This window comes from Taeniopygia guttata, chromosome 3, assembly GCF_048771995.1.
Source record: "Taeniopygia guttata chromosome 3, bTaeGut7.mat, whole genome shotgun sequence".
Taxonomy (NCBI): domain Eukaryota; kingdom Metazoa; phylum Chordata; class Aves; order Passeriformes; family Estrildidae; genus Taeniopygia; species Taeniopygia guttata.
The window spans coordinates 36,211,973-36,233,669 of NC_133027.1; the positions used below are offsets into that span (position 1 = coordinate 36,211,973).

Here is a 21,697-nt window from a genome sequence, read left to right on the forward strand (position 1 = left end):
GCCCCGCCGGCCCCGCGCCCGCCTCCGCCCAGGCCCAAACAGCCCCGAGCCCCCGGCCCGCGGCAGATGCACCCTCAATGAGCGCTAAAGGGACACCCCCGCCCCCAGCCGTACCTCCCCCCAAAACGCAGAGGGAAGGGGGGGCTCCTCTGGAGCGCAGCGTTTCGGCCGGGAAAACCGTTCGGACGTTAAAACATGACGTTTTGTCCTGTTTTGCTGTAAGGAATTAGGAATTATTGCTGTTACTGTTGCGTTTGGAGATTCATCGCGTTGTTATTCAAGCTCTGGCTGCATTGAGGTTCCAGCGTAGCATCCACAACCTACGCTAAACCCAACCCATTAGCGCTGAGGCTGCAATAAAACGAGAACTAAACCGAACCTTGTATGAACAACGATGCATCCAGCCGCAGCAACTTTAGTAATAATCATATTCAGGTGCATAAAATAGTCACAGGGAAAATCCTCTTTCGTATCTTTCCAGTGAGTAAAACTACTAAAGTTTTGGAACCAGATATTCTTTTCTTTGCATATTCAGGGAAATGTAAAAGCTAGTGAGATTTTTGTTGTGTTTGTGAGTTTGTTTGTTTGTTTGTTTCCTTCTCTTGTTGGGACTTTTTTCCTTTTTTTTTTTTTTTTTTTTTAATCCTCAGAACTAAATGGATTGACGTGCTCCCTTGAAAGAAACAGACAGAATAGAAACCCTCCAGCTTAAAAAAAAAAAAAAAAAAAAAATCAATGGGGCAGATTTCACTGTTTAGGGGACTAGAATCTCAAACTCATGCTGTTTTGGGCAACGGAGAGAAGTGATGTGGTTCGCCTAAGTCACAGTCTTGGAGGTCCTGTTCGGGCCGTCGAGTGGCACAGCTGAGATTTCTGATCGTAATCTGAAACGGAAATAGCTGCTATTTAGGAGACGTAACCGTTTCCACTATCGCGTTTTACCTACCCGTAAAATGCAAATTTATCGCTAATTTCAATAGCTGTTTCGTCAGAGACTGTGAGGAATGGGCTGATTAATAAATATACCCTAGAGATAAATTATCCCTTCGAATAAGGTTATCGGCGTTAAAATTGTAAAAGTACTTTCCAGACGTGAAAAATTAGGTATGTGACAGAAAGATAATTAATTAAAGAAAAAATAAAACAGAAACGAAACCGCCGTAGGAGCACTAACTCTTTCCACATTGGAAGAGATGGCAACTTGTCTGAGAAAAATTCGTCACTACGAAAAAATTGCCCTGCAGTTGCTGCCGCTCTGAATTGATAGGAGAAAATGCTTAGTGCCTGTCACCGACGAATAGTGCTGTGGAGTTAATCTTTACATTAAATCTGGGACACATTAACTATTCCGTGGTCTAAAGTCTGTCTGCTCTGCCTTTCCAGCCTTGATTGAATCTGAAGGAAATCAGATGTGCGAGAGTGATCGAAACGTGCTAAGATAGAGGATCTTGCCGGAGTTTAAACGCCGTCGCGGCGGAGATGAGATCGATAGAGGAGAGGAAGGAAGGAAATGGATGCTATCTGTCCGAGGGCGCTCCCGCAGCCTCCTCTCCCGCCCACCCATCTCCGACGGTACCTTCCGCCGCCCGCGGCCGCCGGGCCACGCACGCCACCGCCACCGGTGCGACGGCTCCGGCGAGGCCCGCGGGAGCAGGTACCGACCCCCGCCGCCGCGGCCCGGGAGGGGCGCGGAGGAGCGCGGGAGGAGGAGGGCGAGCTCCGTGGCGGCGGGGCCCGGGTGCGAGCGACGGGGGGCGCGGGGGCTTTAGGGCGAGGCTGAGCTACCGGAGAAACTCGGCGCGGGCGCGGAGTGCGGGGCCGGCCCCGAGCGGCCGCCGGGACCTGCCGGGGTAGAGGCGAGTTGCTCCGCTCCTCTGCCGGGCTCTCCGCGGCGCAGCGCCGGCGGAAGGCGGCTGCAGCGCGCAGGCAGGGACGGGGACGAAGCGGCGGTGGTGCCGCGGAGGTCCCGCAGAAGCTTCTGGGCACGGGGTTGTTGATCCTGCCCGTTTGTTACTTTTTTTCCTTCCTCTAGAGCCAGTGGCCGCGCGTTCCCGCCGAGGAGACCCTGACCCTTTGCTCCGCACTGCTCCGCATCTCTCCGCGCCGCACAGAGGGGTGCGCGCAGCCTGCCGCTCTACGGCGGATGGACAGATCGCCCGGATTGTTTTTATTTTTAGAGGAATGCCCCTTGTTGTTGATTTTTTTACTCCTCCCTAGATTTCTGTAGGTTATGTGGCATGTTGTTTTCATTTCTTGATTTTTTGAAATAACTATTTGGATTTAAATTTATCGAACAACCTGTTATCCATATGTCTGTCCGATTAATTTTTTTATAGGATGATGAAAGAGAGAAGAATCTATATATATAGTGATCTCTAATGGAATAATATATATATATATATATCCAAAACACCTTTCTGGGGTTACTTTTATTTCCGGACTTTAAAATGCAGTCTGGGTGTTTAGGCAATTGGTGAGGCAGTGCTTATTTGATGTAGGAGAGTAACATATTTAGACTTCAGGAGGGAAAAATACATTGTTTTTCACTAGAAAGATATTTTCCTATCCTCCCTTCGAAAATCTTGAGGGGCATTTACAGGAAGGTTATGGCCATGTTCTGCCATTCACAGTGTGATTTTTGCAAATCTTTTTCGAACATTGAAGCCAGACGCCACCAGAGAGTAAAATATCCATAGGGTCCTTTTCCCTTCAAAGACGTGATTTTCTGTAACTACCCAGCAGGGATCCTTAGAAGCGGTCACTAAGGAAAACATATTTATATCATTAGCCTCTTCTTCCCTCCGCCCCCCAAGTGAGCCTAATCGTCTTCACTAAGGAGACGTGGCGTGTAAAACTGACAGCGAGGAGCTGACGGCGGCTAGTCAGTCAAACATTATCAACCCCAGAAAAAATTATAGGCGCAGGTTAGGTAGTCTGTAAACCCTTTTTCTGTACATCCCAAGTGCACCTTCGCCCTCGTCCCTCTCCCTTGCCCTTGTTTGCGGCTGAGCGTGTGTCGAGGGCCAATTAGCACTTCCAACTCTCCTGTAACAGGGTGAACAGCAAGCTTAGAACGAGTGTCCCAGCGATACTGATGACCCTCAAAAGGGTTGAGAGAAGGTTAAGCATGGCTTAATTTTAAAAGAGGCAGGAAAGTCCCCTGGAGCGCTCACGTCCCGCTCCCCCGGAGATTCTCCGGCCGGGCTGCTGTCGGCGCTGCCAGGTGGGCTGCAGCCCGAAGGAAGAGGTGGCACTAGGGAGCCGGCAGGAACGGTCGCATTGAGCGGCGGCGGGGAGCTCTTTTTTGGTTTCCGATGAGAGCAGCCCGGCCCCTGCTCCCACTTGTGTGTGTCACCTTCCTCGGGCGCAAAACGAGCGCGGCCCACAGCGCGGGGCGCAGGCGACCTCCCGGCTGATCCCGCGCCGGGCCCCGGCTCACGGTGCCCCGGCGGCCGTGGGGAACCCCCTGATATTCGTCCCGGGGTCTGACCCGAACACACCACCTCGTGCGCCCGCCCGGGCTTTAGCTTTGCGGCCGAGCCGGAACGAGAGGGAGCCGGGTCGGTTGCCCGACACTTGGACTCCCCGGGTTCAAACTACATAGCTCGACTGACCCAAAAGAGGCGGATGACGAGGCCGCTCTGTACCCAGCCTCCAGGACCACAGAGCGTGCAGTATCCCATTCCGTGCTCCTAGCTCAGGAGACGAGAAAAGAGAACAGGGCTGCGGAAGAGAGGGGAAGCCCCCGCGCTTTCATCGCGCACAGAGCCCTTTGTCGCCTGGAGTGACCCAGCTCTAGCCTGAACCGTGGGGAGCTTTGTTGCGCGGTCCAGCCGAGGCCAAGCCCAACCTGCCAGGAGCGTGGCCACGGCGGCCCTCAAACAGCCGCCGCGAGTGGGGTTAGGGGAGGGCTCATCGATACTGCGTGGCAAGTTTTGCTCCCGCTTCAGCACCGCGGGACGGCCGCGCACCGAGGGAGGCGAAGGGTCCGGGCCAGCCCGCCGCAGCCGCCGACGGGCGCGGTCCGCCGGCCGGATCCCCCGCGGCGGGCACCGGCCCTTCCCCGAGCGCCCGCCGAGCCCCTCGGCCCCCTCGTCCTCACCGGGCGCTACCCCCGCAGCCTCAGGTCTCGATTTAAAACTTAGGGAAAAAAAATAGTCGCTCCCCTGCTGCGGTGTATAAATAAGATCAGCATACGGAAATAAACGCTCAGCCAACCGACCGGCTTTCCGGACGGATGAGAGTGCTGAGGAACTACATTAGAGCATTGAAAACACAGTTTAAAGGCATCGGTGTTAAAATTATAAACATTCTGGTGACCGCGTTTTATAGCGCTTATATTACTATCTTAATTCCTAATTACACAGCCACGAGTATGAACAGTTTTTAAGGAAATCTCCAGCCTTTAATACGCCGCTCCCACTTATATTTATTGTTCGTTTCAGACAAACGATTTTTAAAAACAGCCTTTTCAGTACTCCAGTCACAAAACAAGCATTTACAAACGCTAAATGAAGGTTGAAGAAACCTCTGGCTTTACTTTTTTATTGCTTTCCTATAAATTTAACTCATATTTTCATTATTGTCTCAGGGAAAAATGAAAACGTGAATGGAATAAAATTAAATCAGGTAGCTTTAAATCACTGTAGTTTGGGGTAGAGTCACTAATTGGAAATATTTACGTTTGCAAAGCTGAGATTTCAGGAGTAAACGATACGGTATATCCCCTTTTTATCATAAGTGGGTCTACGAGAACATTTATATCATGCCATTGTAAGAAATTATATGTAGTTAAACAACATTTTTTTAAGCAAGGTTTGTGTCTTTTTATGGTAACCCTCGGTCTTTAGTCAGGGCTAGTTCTCATATTACATGAAATGTACTTTAAGAAGTACTACCTGCTCCAGCTGTCCAGGAAAAACTGAATTATGGAACTAGGAAACATATGGCAGTTGCATATTGCACGAGTAAGGTACATATGAAAGTTATAAATTTCTTTTTTAAGTAACCATTGTAAACGCATTTTTATAGGTTTCACAGTATGTATTACATCTGTAATTTTAATTTTTGCAATATACCTTTTTAAAGATATCTATGTTTTCTGTACTCTGGGGGAGGAAATGCAAAGCGACATTTACACGTTAAAAAAAAATGCTGCAAGCAAAACAAACAGGACAGGTAAATAAACGGGGAAGTGGAGCTTCCTCACAATGGAAAGGACACTATGCCATCTATTGGCAAAGCAGTTATTTACAAAGTCAAAGGTACCCAAGCGAGTATTTTCTGTTCTTTCAATGGTGTGGAGTGTCCCAGTTGTAGCTTTCGTGTATTGTAACAAATAAATAAAGACATGTCCACGAAGATCCATGGAATAAAAAAAATAAATTAAAAAAAAAAAGAAGAGGAAGAAAAAAAAAAGGAAGAAAGCAAGACAGTTCGTGAATTTATACCTCACAAATTAGGTCATTAACTCACAGGGGATTTTGTAGCTAATTGCGAACTCCCTTCTTGCAGCGCGCGAGCATGAGAGATTTAACTTTTTCGATTGTTTTATTACTGAACCGTATCAATGAAGGTTTGTTTTTTTTTTGTTTTTTTTTTTTGTTTGTTTGTTTTTACTTGCCTTGTTTTCCCCCTGTGTTTTTAATCCAAGGTTACCTAAGGACTTTATGGCCACGAAACGGCCCAGCAGGCTGCTTCGGAAGGTGACCTTGCGGTCCCTGCTCAGTTCGAGCGCTGTGCGGGTGTGACTGCAGGATCGGGCCTCCTCCTTTCCCGCGCCTCGCAGGGCTCCCCCGAAAGGCGAGTCTGACCTGCGAGGCGCCCCAAGGCTCTGTCGGACACGGGCGAGGGGCAGCGGCGAGGGCAGGAGGTGCGAGGAGCAGCCCCCGCCCTGAGGAACCCGCGGGCAGCGCTTGTTCTCGGTGGCAGAAAAGCTTATCCCGTAGGAGAGAGCTACTAGTGCTTTTCCTGTTTCCAGGAAGGCGAGGGAGAAGATATTTTCTCCATTAGATATAAATAAACCGAAATAATTGGACCGATGTGAAGGGAAGAGTCAATTTTTCCTGTTCCAAGCGTAGACGAATTTCTGAAACAAAGTCCCTGTCTCTCCGTCTTGAACTGGCTTTTTCCTTCTTCCTTCACTTGCTAAGGACTCGACTTTTTCCCTGCCATGACTAGCCCACTACTGCTCGGTGGGAAACACGAGAGCCCTTTGTTTTAACTTCCAGCGTTGTAATCTCTCTTTCCCTGTGCCGCAGAACCCAGTTTGGCCCTTTTCTCCTAGATGTGTGAGTCGAGGGGCGGGCGGGGAGAGAGAAATTCCTGGAAGCACCTGTATTTCTCAGCTCGAAAGGTTAATCTTTCTCCGCACAGAAAAAGAAAAAAAAAAATCCCTAAAATAAAATAAAAAAAAAAAAGACACAATCCTCTCCGTCTAAAACCAGACCCCAGAGGACAGGAAAATATAAAATCCAGACCCTGCACTCATATCCTTTTACTGCTCTTCTCGGTGTGAACGTGTGAGTAGATGGTGTTTTACAAAGTTGTCTGAATTTCATGAAAGGCCGTTCCTGTGTTTATATGCGAAGGGAATTGCACTGTCTCGCTGACTGAAGCGCACCTTCGCCGATTGCTCTTTACCCGAGCAGTGGGACGCGGCGCTGGGAGCCCGAAGGCTTCGCACCGCAGCCTCACGCCCGGATTTTCGGATCAGCCCTGCGCGTCTCTCGCTGCCGAGGGAGGGCAAACACGCTCATTCTGGGGGCAGCACTCACTTTCTGCTTTTTTTTTTTATTTCCTCCCTGCAAACGTCCCCGAAGCCCAGGCGAGCCGCGGGCTGGCGGCGGCCACGTCTGGGGACGGTGATGGGATGGGAGCACCACGCACTCCGGGACCCGCCGCGGGTCCCCGCAGCCCCGTATCCCTACTGGAACATCACCACGGCCCACAGCCGCGCTCCCTCGGTTCCATGTGCTCTCTTTTTTGGGGGCAGCCTGCCTGGGAACGGGGCCGTCGCGCCCCGGCGCCCGGCCGCGGCACCAAAGAAGCAGCGGGCAAACGCCTTATCGGGGAGCTGTCGGAGAAAGATGCAGGCGGGTAGGCTGTAGGGTTAGAAAGGCATCGATGAAGGAAAAAAGTGAGCTCCATCTGGGCAGTGATTTTTGAAGAAGGCATCAAACATGCTTCTCTGCATGTTTGCAGCCCACGCAAGCCGGCTCTCTACGCTGCCCCCGTCGCCCTCTGCAGCAGCTGAGTCCCTGAGCATGGCCCGATTCACCCTGTCACCTGAACGAAGGGATTTGGCTCGTCAAAATTAAATTCATTCACAATCAGCCTGACGAAAATGCTTTCAGAGTAACATCCAGGAGATCATTTCCCCCGAGTTACCTATCAAGTGTTGCATACAAGATATATCTTTTAAATATATTGTTTTTTCCGATGATGAACTGAAAGGGAAACAGTTATTAAAACTGTGCGAGCACTCTGCTCATAATTACCCGGGGAGAGGGGAGGCAACGAGGCGCTAGTGGGGGACTCAAGAAAAGCGGGGCTTTAAAATCGCTATCCTTTAAAGTTTGCGTGGGTAAAGTCCCTTGGCGCCTTTTTCGCAATAAACAAATGCCTGTGTGTATATCCAGTCAGACATACATATTAATATAAATTTATATGTATATCCAAATACATATATACACATGCATGTATATCGTTTACACTATTCTATATTAAATATAGACATGCCTTGCGGTCCAGATTCTTTCAGTCATTCATGTTTGTAGATAAATTCAATTATTTAATTATTTCCTTTGGTGTTATCTTCTTTCATTCTATTCTTTTTTTCTTCTTTTTCCTCTTGCTTTTTTTTTTTTTTTTTTTTCCCCTTCCTTTCTCCTTCTTTCTCTTTTCTCAGTGGAAAGTGCACAGTAAGTGTGAAATATACATCATCGCCAGAGGAATTTGTCTTGAAAAGTCCTCTCAGCCCCCTGGTGTTCAAAGACTAAAGGATGATTATTGATTATTTCACTCGATCAGAGCCCGCATTAAACGCCAGGGGAACGGAGCGGACCGGCTGTGAGGGCCCGGCTCCCGCCCGCGGTACCCGCGGTTCGCCGGGGCCGGGGCTCCGCGGGCCGCCGCGCTCTCATCCGCGGAGAACGGGACGAGCCGAATGTCTCAAAGCCGCTTGGGCACGGCCCGTGCCCGCCTGCGCGCCCGCGGAACCCCGCGCAGCCGCTCCGCTCTTCCCTGCCCCGCGCTCGCGTTTCCTCCCGTCCGGCAGCCAAGCACCCGCGGTGTCCTGCAGCAGCGCGGCCGTGCCATCGGTGCTCAGCCTGGCAGCGACGGACCGCAGGGACACGCCTGAGATGTGTCAGTGCGTATATACAAATGTTTAGAGGCCGTATGTTTAGAACGATGGGCTCCTGGACATGCTTAGGTGTTCTCACCTCACTCATATACCCTGAAATCCACTATCTGTTCCATGGAAAGTTTCACTGAAGGGGCTGAAGGGAATGCTGAGGTGTGGGGCGGAGGCTGACAAACCCACTGTCGGGAGAGCACAGCGGAAGCATCAGTGCCAGGGTGTGGTGAGGGATGGAGCGAACGCCTCAGCATCCCACTACAAGCGCCCCGCTCCACGGAATGTGAGGGGTACGCCACATCCCTTCCCCCTGCCTGACCACAACTGCGTGGGTGACTGGGGTTCTCCCGGGGCTGTAGGTACCCCTGGCCTTTACTCCCCGAGATGCTACATCGGCGCAAACTTCCCCCCGTGCCTTGGAAAGGGTGAAGGATTAACTGGCGACTGCAAGCTCTCCAGAGCCACTGCTTCTTTGCCCAATGAAAAACAGAGAGAGGATCTTTTGTCTGTACAAATTGACTAGCAGTGAGAAAAGATAATACTGAACATGCTCCATTCATCTGGAGAGTGATGGTGCTGTTTAGCGAGGGGGGTTGTGGATGGCAAATAAAAGAGGAGCTTTGGAAAGCACCGTGACCTTGGGCTTTAATTTACAGCAAATTTTGTCTTGTATATGAACAGAAGATTAAGTATATTGTGGAAAACTTCAAAATGCATTTTAAATTTTATTATTTTTCTCTTCCTTTGGGCTGCAGACACTTGAATTCATGACAATCGAGAGGATTTTCTGTATGAATAAGAACATCAACAACCCCATTGTGTCCTGTCACAGAATCCTGGTATTTCTACATCCTCTCTGAGGTTCACTTTGAAACTTGGAGGAATGTGATCTGGGAATTAGGTTTTGGACCATTTTGCTTCCATTTTGCAAATGCAGAGATGCTAAAGTGAAACACACAGTGGTTTCTATTTCTTCCTCTCTGTAGGCATGTTTAACTCTCATTGACACTGATGTGAGTTATGCACATGTCTAAAGAGGAGAAGGGAGTCTTAGATCTTTTTCTCATCGTTTACATGAGATCAAAAGAAATCAAATAGAGTTAATGAAGGGCCAGATGGTGCTCTATTTGTGCTCTGGAAGAGCACAGTAGAAGAGAATGGGAAGGAATATCTGTAGTTTAACCTGGCAAAGAGGAGGAAAACTTACTATCTCATTTAACGGGCACTGAAGCAAGTATGCCGTATCTTCAGAAGTGGGAAAGGTTTGCTTGTTTTCTCTCTCTTTTGGATGCAAGGCTACGGTTGTTTTTGGAAGGCGTCGATTGAAGGGATTCCAGACTCTGAAATCATTCTCATTTTGTCTTTTTTGGAAACACAAATTTCTTTGGACTGGGCAATTCTTCAGGTTTTGCTTTTAAACCATAGCACATGGGTGCTCCTCTAGTCCATGGAAAATGTGTAATCTAAACTGCTATGAGGAGGCAGGGCTGCAGAAGTAGAAGAGCCTTTGATTTGGATCCTCACTGTGAGCAAGAGTTTGGCAGGAGAGGCACAGGATGCAGTAAACTTTACCAACTGTGCACACAGAATAACTCATATCCCAGAGGACAGAGACAGGGCTGGGGCCATCCTGTGCTGTTCCTCTGTGCCATCTCGTAGCCCTTGCATCTGGCTGGTAGGTTCATAGCACAAGCTGTCCCCAGGATCTTGAGGGAGGAGAACTGTAGCACTGGGCATAGCTAATGACAAATTACTTTTACCCTCACTGATGGTAGGACTATCCAAAAAGAGATGAAAAGCTTGTTTCCTCTGTAGACCTTACACTGATTCTGGCAGGCTCTTTCTGATATAGAATACCCCGAAGTGTCTAATTGGTAAATGTGAGGGAAAACAAAAGTTTTACAGAGGATTACCCCTGCCTATGATAATCTTGTAGGGATGAGTCTGTGGGGGCAGTAGAGGCCATCTTATTCTCTGTACATCCCATCTTTGTTTTAATGCATGACACACCTATTTGAGGATAACTTAGTACCGGACCACAGATTTCCAAACAGCTTGATGTCATGCATGGGTCTTGCATGATATTGTAATGCCAGTTGACCAAAAAAAAAAAAAAAAAAAGTCACTTTTGTGTTGTTCCCCAAGGCTTATTTTGTTGACAAAGTAGCTCTCTGGATTTGGATGTCTTTGCAGTTGAACTGAAGGCCTAGAGGCTATCCTGTTTTAAAAGCAATGGGAAGAGATGCAACTAACATCTGTACATTTGTTTAAGGATGCCGTAAGTTTTTTGTGTTTATGCTTTCTTCTCGGAAAATTCTATCAAGAGTACTTTAATAGCAGTACAGCCACATCCACTCTTTGCCCCCTGGTACAAACCTAACATTACAGCTGCAGCTGACATTATTTCCACCTGCTTTAAATGTGTTCATGTGCCTCTAATCCTGTGTGCAGCTTCACATTTGTACCCATTTCCTGTATTTTATAGGCACATGTGGTATGTCGAGGTTTGGAAATGTAAGCCCTCATTTTGTGCTGCTAGTTCTCTAACATTCATTTTCCCTGGCTGTACTCCTTGCTTAAAAAAAAAATCTAAAAAATCCAAACAAACAAAAAAAATCCCAAAAATACAACAAAACAAAAAACACCAAACCAAAACAATTATTTTTTCCCTCTTCAAACAAAACTTTGAAAACTTCCTTGCTAGTTTATATATCTAGCACTTTTATTGAGTGAGTGTGCAGTAATTTGGTGGGTTTACTAAGTAACTTGACAGTTAATGGGATACATCTGCAATAGATTCCAAAATAACTGGCTGCTTAGAAATATGGAAAAGACTAGAATTTTCACTCCTTTCTGTTCTTGTAAGAAATTCCTATCTGCTCCAGCTCCACAGAAGTCAAGATTCCATTAAAGATCCACGTATGCCAAGAGCTGCTACCAACAATAGTAAAACTAATTAGAGCTGACTCTTCCAAACTTTCTATTATATTAGAAAAATAGTATGTATTTTAATCTAAAGCATTTAAGAAGCCAAATTAAAAACACACAAAACCATGCATACACCTGGAGCTACACGGTGGCTTTATGAGGCTTGAGAGCATAAAAAACCCCTGAGCCATGAAAGAAAGAGCCCAGACTTCATTTTCCACAGACAAATCGGCTGCTTCACGTCAGTGACCCGTACTTGTGTGCGTACTTGCTCCTGTGCAAAGGAGAAGTGTAGCAACAGCAGTAATTCCTCAGCTGGGGCACCATGGCCCAGAAGGGCTGGAACTCTTTGGTGTTAGGGAGTGTAGATTCAGTCAATTGGGGATGGAAGTCTCTAAGAGGAAAACCTTAACAAGCAATCCCATATCCCTGGGAAAATTTCTGCATTTCCTAAACTAAGTTCTTCATGACAAAACAGGCAAAAGCTTTTCCACCCTTTACAGTAAGGTTGATTTTTAGGAATAGCCCTTACTTCAAGGAAGCCCATGGTAGTGTGAATCCATAGGAATGAACAGGATGGGAGAAGAAAACCAGACATTCATGCTGGAGGTACTAAGTTTGAATGTATGTATCTAGTGTCCTGTGGTTCCAGTGGGAATAAAGAAAAGGAAAAAGATGAAGGAAGCTGAACAGAACTCTCCTGTGCCTGGGTAATTTTCCCTGTGAGGGGCTTAGTTGATCTAATATCTTCACTGCAGCTTAATCAACTTTAATTTGCAAAATTTTAGACGGCTTCAGATAGATATTTCATGGTAACGAAGATGAAGAATATTGGTAAACAGCTGAAATGTCCCAATGCCCTTCATGACACTGATGTGTCTGGACTTGCAATGCGTGCATCACTTTTCATTTCTTGGGGTTAAAAAGTTGGTAAAAGGAAGATCCACCTCAGACTCCTTCTGCAATTTGTGAACAAATTCTCTATACTGCTTTGCCAAATGTTTAAAGCCCCAACATGTGTCTGTTTATTCATTAGAATTCAACAGAAGGGTAGGAACATAGTGCTAATGTTTATATTTCAGTTAAGGAATTCATTTATATTGCCTCACTTAAATGTATTCTCCTCACAGAAAATATAAGTCCAAAGTTGATTTATCAGGTTTAAATTTAAGAAAACTATATTGTCAGAACAACCACACATTCCTTTTTGCACCACTTTTGAAATCTGTTTCCTATTACCATCTCTGCATCAGACAAATGCAACCAAGTTATTTACAGGCTGTGAAAGATACTAAATCTTTTCTGAGTAATATTACACTGGATCACAAATTCTCACTTTTAATAATAATTGACAACAAACTAAAGTGAAGGATATTCACAATTAGTAACAACAGCACATAATGCTCTCCCCGTGTCTTGTATCTCCAAGACCCAATGCAGACGTAAGCTGCTGAAGTCTCATTAACATTTACTTTGGAAGGATGTTAAGTATTGTTATCTCCTGTTTACAGATGGTGAAAGAGGCTCAGTAGGATTGTGACTTGCCTAAAAAAACTTAGAACAGTTTAATTGCAGAAGCAAGACCAGAACTCTCCAGCTCTTGGCTCCTACTTGTGTGAGAGAGCGAAACACATTTTAAGAGCATCCTGTGACTTAGGAATGCCAGTTCCAGCACACACCAGGGCTTGAGCGGCGCTGGGGAAGTGCAGCTCCTCAGGGGCGCTTTGGGCTCCCAGCTCCCATTAACTTGGAGTGATTTTGGAGCTCTTGAAAACTCCTTTCAGTCCGTGGAGGGAAATGCACACCACCTGTGATTCATAGGAGCGGCGCACGGAGAGGCAGGGAAAGGCTGGGGGCGGCACCAGCTCCCCGCGCAGCTCAGCCGCGATTCAGAAGCTGAAGGGCCGAGCGCTGAGCCTGTGCTCCAGGGCCGAGGAGCCGGGGGAGCCGGCAGCAGCGCCGCCAGCTCTTCTCACTGACATGATTTTCTCGGGAGCAGAGCCAGGAAAGATCTAAAGACAGAACTCCAGCCCTCTAATAAATTTCAGCTTTGCCTTTGGGAGGAAGCCCTCCTTGCCTGGCCCCTTGTGCCTTGCCCCGACACCTTCAGGAGAAGGGAGCAGCTCAGGTGGATGCACATCCCCGGGCTTTCTTCCTGGCCAGCCTCTGCTGCCATGCTTGAATGGGAAAAGTGGGAGCAGGAGGATGGGCAGAGAGCAGTGGAAATCCTTGCAGAAGCAGATGTACCAGCAGTGTGTCTGTGCATGTGTGAGGGGAATGTAAGAGTGAGGAACCACAGTGCAGGTAGGGAAGCAGCCCCCAGGGGTTGGAAATGCAAAATGAGATAGAGCTGGGAGGCAGGAGCAGGCAGGGGGCAGATCTGGGGCAGGTGGAAAGGGGCAGGAAGCAGCACCTCTTGTTGTTAGATGGAGAAATGCACTGGTGCAAGGCATGCAGGTTGTCAAATGAAGCAAAGGCCAGGAGAATCCATCAACATCTAATGCCCAAAGACCATGACAACTATTCATGTCAGGACTGGGATTAGGATAGGAACTGGCTGTGCATCTCTCACCCACCTGCACACAGCCTTGCACCACCATGCACACCACAGCCTTTGGAGATGAGGAACTGAAAGGAATTCAGGCTCAAAGGAGGGATCAAAGTCTTCCCATATGCATGCAGGTATCTGGCAGTGTCTGTGCTTTGCTGTTACCCAATTTGTTAACTTTTTCCTCTGGCAATACCAGTGTACAACTGACTGGAAGCCTGGAATAAGAGTGGTTAGAGCTGAGGAGGAAGATTTCTTCATCATCAGGAAAGAGACTGGATGTATGAAGTTGATATTGCTTCCCCTAAACACTGCTGAGAAGGGAAATAAAACCTTGGATGAGGCAGAGGATGCTGAGGCACGTGCAGGGAGCTGGGTGAATGCCAGCTCTGGAGAAGGCAGAGCATCCCTGCAGCCTCAGAGGAGGTGCAGCCCTCCTTCAACAGCCAGATACTGAGCCTTGATTTTCATGGCAAGGTTTTAGACTTGCTTCCTTGGCTATGAGTTCTGGCCTTAGACAATGCTCAAAGGGATGCAGAAACCATTTACAGTACAGTCTCAAATTTGCATCTATGTTTGGAAATGCTCAACAGCTTCATCACATTAAAGCATTTTAGGAAGGTGTATAGCTAAGCAAATACTCACTGCTAAGAAGATCTTGAGGTAATTCTGAATAAGGAAGAAAGGCGTCCCTTATGTGGGAAAAACTACCAGGCCAGAGGATCAACTTTCTAGGCCAAATCCCATTAAATTCAAGGGAAAAACAACTTTTAGATGGCCTTGTGCCTACACTTAGAAATTTAATTGAATCTGGAATAGGTTATATAGACTGAGGGACTCACAGCATGAGATAAATTGTTCACTGCAGTGATGGCAAATGCAAGCAGTGAACTGGCCAGCTGGTTCTATCGGGTATAAAGGAAATCTAGTCAGGATAAATTAGGTAAAATATCTAGATGGTGGAATGTCACTCCAGGGGCCAGAATAGGGAAAGGATAAGGGTCTCTGAGAAAAAAAAGTTGCTTTTTAATGTCCTTTTTGCTTGAACATGTTAATGTCCCAGAGGGCTATTCTTTACATAATTCTATTTGCACAAGATGAAGGGGGTACCAGAGCTTTGCCAGCTTCATGTAGCTCATTGCAAAATCCTTGAAAATACTGTTTAAAAATATTTATGCAGCAAAAAAAAACTATTTCACACATTTTGAATCAGCAGCCAGGTTTTAAAATAAACCAATCTGTCCTCAGAAATTAAAAGAAGAAGAAATAAAGATCAAAATTCACAGTTGGTGTAAATTGCCAGACTTTCAGTGAAGTCAATGCATGGCTGCCAATTTAAACTAACAGAGAAACCAGTCCAGAAACCAAGAACGTGATTTTAAAAATTTTCAAAACAGAGTTTCCAAAACATTACGTGGCCACAGAGTACCTTGCAGAATGATAAAGTATGGGGTCACTCTCCAGGTACCCTAGGACAGACAATAATAAATGGCAGCACTAGGACTGAGGAATGTCAAATCTGTTAACACACAATGTTTAAAGAGTACCAATAAATAGCATGTGCCAATCAATAATTGCTTCTCTGTTAAAAATCTGACACAATAATGAGAGTTTTCTCATGCTAAAATAAATACTTAACCAAATCTGCTAAAGCTAATTTTTTTTTTTTTTACATTCTTGTTTTAAATGAATGAACAAATGAGATGTGGGCTCCTCTGTCTCTCCAGCAAATCACTTATTTGACCCATGGAAAACTTCATTCAGACAGGCTGTGTTTGGTGACATCTCCTCCGTAGCACTTTTTCAGGGCACTGTACAATTTTTAAAGGTATGTCTGAGAGCCAGAAGTTGGGAGCATGTACATCTTCTCTTCCTTCTGGATGTGAAAGGGTGATCTTGGAATCCTGGGAGGGAACATAAGCCAGTTGTTGGTTACCCTAAGCCATTAAAAGTCTCTCTTTCAGAGAAACGGTGACTGGAATATTCCCATTGAAAAACACACTGATGTTGATGCACAGATCAGATATTCTCTTACTTCTTCTGCAAGGGTCGCTATGACTGCTCTATCTTACCCTCTGCTTTATGTAACATCTTATAACTTTTCTTTCCAGCAGACTTCTTGAGCTTGCAAAAAGGAGGGTGAAACCTGCCCTCAGCACAAAAGATTGGGTATTTGAAGACAGGCATGGCTGGTGTGCACCTCATTCCAGGCCCATGGGTGCTATTATAATATTAGCATTACTGTCCCACAGTAATAACAAGAGTATATGTTTTATGAGAATTTCTAAAGGTCCAGAAAAAGCAGTCAGTGTTGGAAAGGGAACAGAAAGCTTTTTGGCTAAAAGTAACCCAGTGAATTTCAAGGCAGGCTCCTCAGAGCAGGGGCCGGGTCCCTCAGGTGACAGAACCTGGCATAGCTTTGCTGGGTTGATCAGGTCAATCTTGATGCATAAAGATTAAACAAGAACTGACTGTACTGAATTTTCATTTTGTTTACTCCAGTGGTTGCCACCAGGCAGTCCAGAGGGGCTTTGCAGGCCTCTGAGGGCATGGGAAAATCAGTGTGTTTAGCTTTCCTGGGCTGAGCACTGGGCTCAGCTGGAAGTGTGGACCTCGAGGTTAGCCTTACATCAACCGAGGTGGGCGCATAAGCCTACCCTCTGACTTCTGCCAGAGCTAAATTTAAATCCTTGATGGCTTAAGTGAGTTCTGTGGCAACACAGTGATGGATTTGAAGGAATGAGAGAGGAAAAAAAAAAAAAAAAAAAAAGGAAAACGCTCCCCAACAACAACAACAAAAAACAGGGAAAAAGAGAACACAGCTATGACATGTCAAAAATGGAGAAAACAAGGCACATTTGCAGTCAGCAGTTCAGAACATAGCCTAGAGGGGCACCAAAGACTTTGTGCCCTTGCTCTCAGCTGGGGAATGTCCACTTGGTGAGGAGCTTGCACCAGCCACAGCTTCCTGGCTGATGAGCAAATTACTTTGTCAAGCCTCTGAACTCTTCAGGGAAACAAAAATTTTGTTCTTATGTGTATGTGAGGTGCCTAGAAGAGGCAGGTCCTGATCACTAACAGAGACCTCTAAACATCAGCAAGACAGCTAATACTGAAGACCTGTTTTCTACGTCAAGGTCTCACACAGCCATATTGTCTTGGTTGACAGAAAGTGCTATTGTATTTCTGCACGAGAGGGCTGAGCCACATAAGTTTTACAGAAAAACATCCAGGGGGAAAAATTTATGTATTTGCCATGAAAAAATACCAATTCTTGTATTAAATTAACTTGGACTGCTTTATGTTACAGAAATAAATGCATCCCCATGGAAAAAGAATGCAAATATTTGCATTATTTGTAATGTCCTTAAACTATCTGGCTGCATGTGCACTGTATATTAAATGCATGCTTTGCAGTAATATGTTTGTTGCATACTGTTGGATAAAGTCTATTATTAATAGCGATTTGGTAGCTGCACAGTAAAAAAACTCAGCTTTCTAATTTGCCTTTATAATTTTATCTTTAGCTATAACTAGTAATTATAAGAAACATCTCTGTCCAAAACAGTCTCAAAGAAGTTTCTTAAGCACATCTTCACATTTAAAAAAGCTGTCCTGATAGAGTCCTTGTTTCATGGAGGGGAGGGGAGGGAGAGAAAAGGAAAGGGAAAAATAGAAAGAAAAAAGAAAAAAGAGAAAGAGGAAAGGACAACTCTTCTGCCAAAATAAACCAATTAGCTCATGGATTAAATGTTTCTTCAGAAAAATGTAAAGACAGGGAGTAATGTTCTCCTTTTTCTTGGAGGAAGTGTTAGGACACGAATTCTGTTTCTTGAAGTATAGATATTATTTGTTCTTTGGCAGCAGTCCTCTCAAAAATGTTGCTGGTGTTGCAAAATTTTAACTACAGGTCCAACACAGCACAAATGGTTTATAAGCGACAGATTTGGTCACTTGCAAAAGAGCCAGTTGGATTCCTGAATAGCATGAGCTACAGTCCAGTGCTGGATTCAGAAATGGTCTGGGAACTATAGGTCTGGTGGACAGGTAGATTCAGCTTTTAATAATACCTAGAAACTATAATGTGCCATTTCCCCTTCTTAACAAAAGAAGAGTACCTATAATGTCCTAGCAAATGAGAATAAAGCGAGATAATTTCTCTATAATTTCCTTTCACTGACCCATTATTTTTTCTTTAGTGTCATTTCTTACCTCCTAGGAACAAATAACAGAAGAGATACTATAAAAGGAAAGCTAACTATGAAAAGCATTCCTAGAAATCTTGTCCTAATTACTGAAAAACAAAGATGGAAGTTATGAACCTGGAAAAAAATTGGAATATTAATATTATGGTGGTATACTTTATATTTTCTTATTACTTTTGTTTTAGATATACTTTAAGTTATATAATGCCTGGGTAGTAAGCTTTCAATTGAAAGTTCATTTTCTGATTTGATTTAATTTCTCATTTTCTTACCATTGTTATTACCAGATAGATGCAATACTTATTCTTCAAATTTGTCTGTTACTATTACTGTTATTTATAATTCTGTGTTTTATTATTGTGACTGAAATGTTCTAAGACTCATTAAAATCATTGTGATATTGAAGACAATTTTCTGGCATTACATTTGGTTCAGGATTCAAATGCTATTAATTTGGAAGGGGATTTCTGTACAGTCATCCCACCCACCTCATGAAATCAGTTTCAGAATTATTTTCTGATAATTCTTTACAGTCACTGGTCTGAGTAACAAAAAGACTTTGATAATGTACTATGGGACAAATCTTGCAGAGCAAAAGGAATGAGTTTAACTGATTTTGGTGGAGATATTACAAACGTCATCATGATTGAATGAATCTTCTAACAGGAACCAGCTGATTTTACAGACAAAAGTCCCGATCCTCACTTTGATAAATCTCTTCTTATTTGAATGAAGATTGCAGAATTGGACCCACATGGAACTTGGTCAGAGGCCAATAATGTGCTGTGAATGGAAACATTAGTTTGTGATTAGAAATCTGATTCTATTGTTGTGCAGATTTACTCAAGCTATTGTCCTATAAGAGTGAAAAAGGGCAAATGAGGTAAAAACCCTTTTCCCCCAATAAGAATTGCTTTTCATCCATGCTCACAAGACCCCTGTGTGCTTGTTTACTGCAACGGCCTGTTATGCATGAATGGCTGTATGCCTCATTTGCACTAAGATGGGAGCAATCTGAAAGTGCACATCCTGCTCCTATAAACTCCCCAGGAAGTCTGGGAATCTGGTTCAGATGCTGTCATCAAAATGTGCTTGCACATGGCAGTTAATGGTAGGTGCTCCAAAAGTATTCCCATGATCTCTGCAAGGAGGGGAATGCTCAGCTGGAAGATGATAGGACTTCCACTCTTGCACCTCAAAAAGTCCTTCTCAGTCACAGGATGACTTAGTAGAATTCTGGGTCAAGCTTGAAGAAGACAAAGTGTAATTAAATACTCTCCTGAGAGTTATAGGTCAAGTATTAAACATTGTGTAAGACTGTCAGCCCAAAAGCATTCTCTGCTATATGAAGATCTTGGAGGAATAGCTCAGCTCATGACATTTATGAGGAAATGTGAGTTTTTCAATTTTTTGTCTCCCATGGAACCAAAACTAGGAACAGATTCAGCTCTGCATCTATTCCCAAAGCTTAGCTCTCCACATTAAATGAGCTCTTGCTCTACGCTTTGGCAGCTTCCACCGACAAGGCGCAGTTGGATCCATCTCCACCGTTACTTTACAGATATTGCACTCATTGCTCACGCTGGATCACAAAACACATGGGACTCCAGCAACTGTGGAAGTACCATCAGGTATCTTTAGTCATTATATTATCCAACAATGACTGTAAACAGGCATTTTAGTTGTTTATCAAATCCTATCAGGATGGGGGGTTTATTGCTGAGTTCTGTCCAAATTGCTAGATTTGGATTTAGAAAGCATGCTGTGCTCATTAACATGCACTTAATTAGTAGCAGTGGTGAGTCTCTGGAAAAGCTACTGATGTTTAATAAGCCTTTGTGTCTGGCTTCTAGAAAGTATTAGGAGAAACGTGATAGATCAGATTCAGACAGCAGTGCATTACACATATTTCTTAGGAAACAGCTACTGTTGAAATGGAATCTTTATTAAGAAAGGACATAGCTGTGCTCCAAAATCCATCACAGGATTAACATTTACCACTCTGTTGTCAGATGTGTGCTGGAAAAAAAAGTGTGTTTTGGTACATATGAGGTCCTTAAGGGGAAAAGAAGCTATGCTGTGTAGAGCAGCTAGAGAAGGCTGCATTTAGTGGCATCCAAAATAGAAGTTTGTTGGGTCAAACAAATCTCTGGCTTATTCTCAGGCAGCTGAGTAACCCCTTGTATTTTGTCCTGTCACTTCTCTCTCCCCACTCCAGAAGCTTAATTATGACGAAATTATTACGAGCATTTGACTTTCCCTCTTAAAAGAACCTGGATGCACCTGCACGAGGGTACCTTCTGTGGGTATTAGATATGAATTCTGAGCTGTCCTCAAGGAAGGACAGGTGTACAAATCCCCAAATTAAACACCCTGGGAAGCAGAAAGGAAAGTTTTATGTCCTTACCTGCCTACTACTTGAACTCATGAAGTTGTAAAGAATTCAGCTCCTAGGATTTTAAGTGCTTATTTCTGCCTCTTGTGTACATCCTAAATTTTAGGACATTCCTTTCACCATATTTACTTCCTAAAGAAGCTTTTGGAAGTGATATTATTCTTATATTGTAACTGTTTTGCAGAACGAATAAAGTTTGAATATGCGATAAAACGTCAATTATTTTTTAATAAACAAAATTTTGATTCTTAGACCAGCAACCTTAATGAATTATAGAGTTGTTGGCTTGCTAAACTATTATATTTTTCAAGCTTCCTATACTTGCTTTATGCTGCACATGTTTATATATATTTTCATACAAGACAACAATGACTTCTTGCTTTCTGTCGATCCACATAAGATTCTTTTGCCTTCCCTGTGTGGTGCCATTCTTTCTTCCTCTTCAGTTTTGGCTCTGCCTAATACTACAAGAACTAACATTTTTCTGATATCACTGTTTAAGCTGAAGAATAGCTGTACTGTTAACAAAATTCTTATGGATAGAAAAAAGAGGGGGAAGGTGGCAGTTGTCAAAAGCAATAAAAATGTGCTACAGAATCTTTGTACCAAAAGGTGATTGACATTATCAAAGTCCCTGAGAACTCTGCTTTACAGTTTAATATATTTAACAAAATTTATATATATACATATAAATATTTATATTCCAGGCTTTTGTTACTCTCTATGCAACCTTAACAGTAATAGAGTTTTATGTTTTAATTTCCTTAAAGTAAAGTCTTCTTTGGAACCCATGAATACTTCAGTGTTTTGGAAAGATCTAAATATATGTCAAATATCAGTTGAGACTTATGATTTTTTTTTATTCACTCAGCAATCATTTCATGTATTATTTTGAGAAACAGCACTATATGTTCTGTAAATAAAATGAAAAAAAAAAGTATTATCTGATAAGCTGAAATAGCTCTGTCTGTTGGTTAATTACCCAAATGCTAAAGAAAAGTTAGGCTAATGATTTCCAGACAGTTGTCATGCCATATCATGTTAAAGCAGCTGTTAACCATATGCACTACTGTAGTTCTGCTTATATTAACCATTATGAAATTTTCCTTGGGGAAAAATGCTCACGTGCTTGCAGAGAACCTCTGTGCCCTCTTTAAATGAAATAAGTTGGTTATTCTTAGAGCATGGCAAATAATTTGTAACAAATCACTTGGTGATTTTCTCCTGCTTGTGAATGGAGATTGTATTTTCCAAAGCCACCA

At 44.3% G+C, this 21,697-nt stretch overlaps 1 long non-coding RNA gene across 3 annotated transcripts; it reads left to right on the forward strand.

Annotated features, from left to right (window-relative positions):
* The first annotated feature begins 24 nt into the window (after positions 1-24).
* Positions 25-2,400, forward strand: LOC140683678 (uncharacterized). 3 transcript variants are annotated; one of them, XR_012054946.1, is made up of 3 exons: positions 25-218; positions 1,384-1,654; positions 2,033-2,400. It is a non-coding gene; the product is annotated as an uncharacterized lncRNA (long non-coding RNA). The 3 variants fall into 3 exon arrangements; XR_012054945.1 differs by lacking the exon at positions 25-218 and adding an exon at positions 225-480; XR_012054947.1 differs by lacking the exon at positions 25-218 and adding an exon at positions 225-435.
* Positions 2,401-21,697: the final 19,297 nt, after the last annotated feature.